The sequence below is a fragment of the Rhamphochromis sp. 'chilingali' genome (genome assembly GCF_963969265.1).
Source record: "Rhamphochromis sp. 'chilingali' genome assembly, chromosome: 20".
NCBI classification, from domain to species: Eukaryota; Metazoa; Chordata; class Actinopteri; order Cichliformes; family Cichlidae; genus Rhamphochromis; species Rhamphochromis sp. 'chilingali'.
The window spans coordinates 30,654,989-30,661,694 of NC_137947.1; positions in this window are offsets into that span (position 1 = coordinate 30,654,989).

Below are 6,706 nucleotides of genomic sequence, written 5' to 3' on the forward strand. Positions count from 1 at the left end.
TTTGGACCAAGGAAGTCTCCTTTAATATGAACTCTTCACATATTGTTAAATTGCGTCACGTTTTCAGTAGCTTGGCTCAATAAGAACGTCTTTTGTCAGGCCACCAGCTTGTCAATTTATTAGTCACTATTTGATGGATCACTAGATGTTCTGTACAGACATTTATGATCCCCAGGAGAATCATTTTAATAGGACTGGCAATCCAACAAGCTAAGGTTGAGATTTCTTCTGCTTTTAGGGGAAGAACTCAGTAACCGTGGGCTGAGCTGACATTAATCTGGTGCACACATTCGTGTCCTCCCCGGGATGATTTGTCCTTACTCTGATGATCCCTTGACTTCACATTTCCATTGAATTTGAGTTGGAATACCGGCAGCAAAAGCAATATTTATTAATCTTAAAAATGATTTAAATCAGTGTCTGTCGCTGTGTGAGGATACGGGGTTTCTGGATGTGGCAGATTCCCATGGTATCTATGAGACAGGTTGACAAACGGATACGTTATCATGGTTCTCCAATTTGTTTCGCTTCCGCTCTGCAGTCCCTTCCGCTCTCTTTCTCCCTGTGTCTGTGTTGGGTGCATGTTAACCAAACCTCTATTTGCAGGGATGCAATCCTTCTGGCATTCCCGCCCTTTGCTCCAGCACACCTGTAGGTAATAAGTGCACCTGCGCATCATCATCTGACTCCACTGCATATTAAACACAGGGAAGACCTTCATTCTGCACCTGACATCGTTGGTTCAGTCGGTTTCCCACCTTGTACTTTTGGCTATATTTAGAATTCGTGACTGAAACTTACCTTCCTCTCCTTCAGTGCAGGAAACCCTGGCATGTTTGTGGAAACGGGGTTTGTGAGGGTGAATCTTTTGTGGAAGGCTAATATTTGCTGGATTGTTGTTTATGGACCCAAGATGGAAAAATGTTTGTTGAAGTATTTTTTCCTGTAAATAATCTGATTCTGAAAGTCCTGTTTGAGTCCACCTGCAGCACTATCTGCGGCAGAATGATAAGGTCAGGTATATCAGAATACTTTATTCATCCCGAGGGAAATTATGAACTCAGACCCAATTCTATGTTTCCCCACCCAACAAGAAGCTCCGTTAGAAAAGCCCAAACAGATGCTGCATCATTTCTGGAAAACAGGACACCATGTTTCAAAGAGTCATGCAGTTTGGAGGTATCACACTAAACCCAGTACGACTCCTTCTCCTTCCACGGTCCTAGACACCTGGTCTGCTTCCTCCACCACCCCTGGAACACTCAGTGTTTTGTGGCCTTCAGACGGCAGTGCCACACCTATTCATCTGACAGTGCTGAAACTGTTTTTCTCAAAGTGGACACGCACTGCTCAACTCTTACCCTGGCTTTGTGGAGTTTGTCTCTAAGTTCAGGAGTGTCTTTGAAAAGGCTCCAATCTTGAGCTGCAGTTTATAAACTCTTTTTTAAAAATGTCAAGCTAAGAGAAGTGTGTCTAATTATTCTACTGAGTTAAATGCAACATCTTCCAAGCCCTGGTAAATGATCTCTGAGAATCTGAGAAATGTGAATTGACACAGTTTCCTTCCAGGTTGCATCACTGAGAAGTGACCCAGTTATGGTCCAGTCAGTAACTGACAGGCCCATTCCTTCCATCCCAGGTTAGTTTATCCTCTGGTAATTTATCCTCAGCTCAATGGACGGACTGAGAGAACTAAACAAGAACCGGAAGCAGCTGTCCGATGTGTGGTCCTCTATCTCAGCTTGCTTGGACTGAGTATGGAAACAGTGAGACCCTGACCTCATCTGCCAGCGGCCTTTCACCGTTTGAATCATCCTTGAGTTACCAACCACCTCTCTTACCAAACATTGAAGGTACGAGTCCTGTTCCTTCTGTTTAAGACCATCTGCGCTGTTGCGGGACACTCTGGCATGAGACTCAACCTGCCCTCCATGAGAACCAAAGAGAAGAATAAACACATCACGATCACAGTCGGACCCCTGCTCCAGCCGACGTACCAGGTCAGAAAGTCTGGCTCTTAACCAAAAATATTCCATTACACACTACGTCAAAACTGTCTTCAGATTTTACTGGGCCATTTGAAATTGAGACTATAAGTAACCTTGACTCTGTCCATCTACTGTGAAACATGAGAATCCATAATGCCTTTCATGTCCTACACATTCAGTCCATTAGGATGATGATGATGAAGATCGGCTAATCAAATACATTTGATTAGCTGATCATAAATGCATACCAGAGAGAAAGGGGTAATAATGCACAAGAGAAAGTAATCAGACTTAACCAGGCAAGAAAACACAGAAGCCACTGGAAAAAACTAAGGATTACAGGCCTGCATCAGCAGGCTGTTATTGTCTGTGTTTAGTCAAAAACAGCCTGCAAAATGATAGCAAACCCACTTAAGAAGCAAATACTATGAGAGGTTAAAAAAAGAGTCAGCAATTTGTAAGACAGATGCAGCGCTATCTATAAAAATGATTGCATATATATAGCTTGTGTCTCTATGTAGAGTAGTGTCAGGGTTACACAATAGATTAACTGTGACACTTTCAGGGATTTAAATAAACAGATAAAAATACAAAGTGGTGAAACTGTTGCCATCCTAAGAACAGCTTCTTCTTTTTCTCCCCCACATATACTCGTGCTCTTTATTGATTCTTAGTTCTTCTAATTTTGTCTTCTTTTTCTCATCTGATATCCATCTACTCCTTGTACGTATTCAGCCCACCTAATTTCACAGATGCTCTCAATTCTTCAATCACGTTGCTGCTTCTCATTCTGTTCTTTCGTTATCTTAAATTCACCACAGAATCATTCTCTTCCATCTCCATCATTTTGTATCTTCTCCAGCTCTTTTATTCGTTTGCAGCTGTCTCAGTTTCTTATCCCTGTATCTTTTTCCTTCTGTACCTTATTCTTCTGACCTGTCAGTCTCCCTCCTGTTTTCTCTTTAATTGTCTCTCTCTTACTCGCTTTCTTATGTTCAAGCTTTTGCCCTAATTTGAACTGACATAAACTTCAACACACACATTCTTACACTTGGCAATAATTGGTCTAATGAGAGCATGTAATTTTTTACCATCAGTTGCACTGGACCATGGGTTTTACATACTTCTGATATATTTGCATTAGTATTATTATACTGTGCACTAGAAACATTTAAAAGACGTAAAACACAATTTAAAACATAAATTAAATCCCTGAATATTGTTTTATTCACCTTTATCCCCAAACCTCCAGTATACTCCAGTCTAATGGAAGCCTTAAAGTTAAGTCAACATTTCCAGCTTTAACTTCCCACGACTGAAACGCTGCTTGTCTCAAGTTTCATTATCTGTCTTGTAACTCACCGGCCTTCTGGGAGCCAGAATCATGATGATCATTAATAGGGGTGCTGGTTTTATTGTTGCCTCATTATAGTAACAAGAGGCTGGAAAGCCTTTGCTGTTCATGTGTCATTTTCATTTTGTCAGGTCTGTCCTGGCAGGAACTAATGCATGAAGTCTGGGTGCACTTTAATAAGAACAGCCTCCACCTCTGGGATGAGATTCCCAAAACAATCTCCTGCAAGAAAGAGAAACACTCTTTTTTTAGGGGGGGCTGGAAAGGCAGCATTTTCATTTTTGGAATTTTACCATCTCAACAACTCTCCCTCTGCAGGACTGGGAACTTTGTTTCCATGGTGATACATTCCACTTCCCAAAACAGGAGGTCATATCCCACAGGGAGATGTCACTGAAGACTTTTTGTTTCCCCTCCTGCGGCCCCTTGTGTGAGTCAGTGCTGAACCAACAAGTGTACTAAAAGCAAACATGGGAAAATCTAAGATATTCTTCTTCTTTTAAGATTAATTTTGCAGTCATAAATCAAACACTGACATTATGGCCTGTCCACTAACTTACTCATGTGTGAGTCAATAAAAAGAACCTGAGGCCAGTGGTTCCCAGAGGGTACCTGAGGTGAATTTGAGTGTCCTGGAGTGTTTTGTGTTAGCCATATTTATGACTGCACTAAAACAATGAACAGATTTACTGTATCAGTATTTTGTATCATCAAACTATAATGATTGTAGCACATGTATGTCTGCAAGCGCCTTGAGGCGACTTTTGTTGTGATTTGGCGCCATATAAATAAAACTGAATTGAATTGAATTGCATGTTTGTTTCTGAACTCCTCCTACATGACTAGTTTAGTCTTGATGAAAGTTTTTAGTAGATGCACCTATGGTATTAATTTAATTCATTTTGAATTATCACATCCCCAAAACTTTCAGAAAATTTGACCTCTTACCTTGATCGAGGTCACTGAGATTCAAATTTGTCCAAGATTTTTAGCAGATACATCTATGATATCAATTTGAAGCTCACACATTGCCTCAGAATCGAGTTATCGCTTTCACACATACGGGCAACCACCTAAAGACCCCACCATCCTTTTACAGCTGAGCGGTAAAAACTGTTATGCTGGAGAAAAATCATTTTATCAGTTTCCACTTTTGTATAATGTTAAGTAAGATTCAGTTAAGTGTCTGTGAAGGTTCTCAGTCATCCAGGTCATCGTAGTCAAAGGAGCTTGGAAAGAAAAGCGTCTGGACTTCTTTAAGTTACTTGAAGACGTTTCACCTCTCATCCGAGAAGCTTCTTCAGTTCTAAGGTCAAATGGTGGAGAGTCCCAGATTTAAACCTAGTGGGAGTTTCCCCCCACAGAGGGACAAAGGGACCCCCTGATGATCCTCTAATCGCCTGAGCCAAGGTGTGAAACTGGGTGTGAAACAGTTTCACACCTTGGCTCAGGCGAAGTCCAGACGCTTTTCTTTGCAAGCTCCTTTGACTAAGATTCAGTTAAGCATCAAACCTAATGAACATATTTGAGTACGGGAAGTAGAAATGATGAAGGAGTACTTGAGTCTATTGAACAGGCCTGTGGGGGTACTTCAGATGAAGAAGGTTAGGAAGCACTGCACTAACTGATGAATTAATGACATAAGTGTCTGTAGCAGATATCACAATCCAATTCATTCTCAAACTAGTTTCAAATGCTGCCATTCTAAGAGATCTGAACAAAGTCTTTGTCACTGATGCTTCAGCAGTATCAAACTACAGAGGTCTGTATTTATTAGCTCGAGAGCCTAGAGCAAGGTTTGTCAGCCATTTGGGTTTTCACTTACTGATTAAATTCATTTTCCCTCACCTTATACTTGGACACTGAAGAATGACACTTACCCACTGCATTTAAACCTGACTATTTTGTAGGGAGGTTGCAAAGCTCTTTCTCGGCATTAGCTAAACCTATACCAGTGACCCTGGGAAACATCTTAGAGTTTGTGTTCTATTCACTCTTTCTGTGTAACCACCATATTTACTGTGCTGAATGAATGAGTTAACAAATACCTGCAAATTTTGATATGTTTCCATCATCCTGGGTCCTGTCTGCATCATGGCTATTGAAGATTGCCTGGAATAGTAAAAATTAGCAGCATTAAAAGTTTCCCCACACACAGACTTCATCTGGGTGAGCCCAGGTATCAGTGCTGACTTTTTTTTTTTTTTTGCCTATCCAAACGAATGACTTTGATTGATTTATTGGTGGACAGCCTCTTTATTCTAGCCCCATATTCTGGCCCTGGTCTGCCCTGTTTTGTGTTTCCCCAGCAGCTGGTGTACCAGTCTCTGTTGTGGCTCTCCAAGGAGATTCTCCTCCCGTGTTGGGATGGAATTCAATTGCACCATCTTGGACTGCAGCTGCTTAATGTATTTTTTTATGCTCCAGAGATCAGTAGTACGCTGGAGGGCCACTCTAACTGGAGCCTGCAGAAGGCAAGTTTATCAGGACTACAACAGAAAATGGATGGGTCAGGCCGTTTCTCCATGTGTAAAGAACGGAAACATGTATCCATGCACTTGGATACACCTGCATGGGAATGCCCTGCTCCTCCCACACCCACTGCTGCCAAAACAGAATCAAATCCTGTGGGAAACACACACTTACACCTGCATTATTGTTCAGACTGTCGTCAGAGCATTTTTAGCATCTGATTTAAACAGTAGCTGTCAAAGACGAAGAAAACTTTTTATACATCCTGCTCATTTATGCAGTTCTGCAGACGCTGTGCTGGTCTGTTCTGGTGAAAGAAGATGTTCTCGATTAACTGGTTGATTTGCCAAAACAAACAAATGCATACAATACAAATACAAGAAGTGAGCTTCCTCCAAAGGGTGACTAGCTTTTAGTGTTGCTCCTCCCAGTCCAAACATGCCAGTTCATGTGGTTGGGGCGTCTGACCAGGATGTCTAATTAACACCGAGGGGATGATGGACCAATTATATCTCTGTGCTTACACTGGGGAAACTTTGGTATCTCCCCAGAAGAGCTGGACAACATAGTCATGATAAGTCAAGGGCCTTATCCATAATTTAGAACTTGTTTGGTGCAATATGGTTTTTCTATAGCTGAAATGTTTATTTTGCTCCACTTTGGAATGGGAAAATTGCACAGTATGTGACATGTGATATGCCCTTCTTTGGAATAAGCCACAATCTACAATTTGGAATCAGACCCACATTTCCTCTAAACCTGTTGAGTTGAGCTGCATCAACACTGAAAATGCTTTGCTTAATGTGCCGGCTGCTTTCCATATAACTAACCATAAATAATCTTGGCCTATTGCAAATGCAACACACAGCCTGTGGCAGTCTTGGTTGTTTAA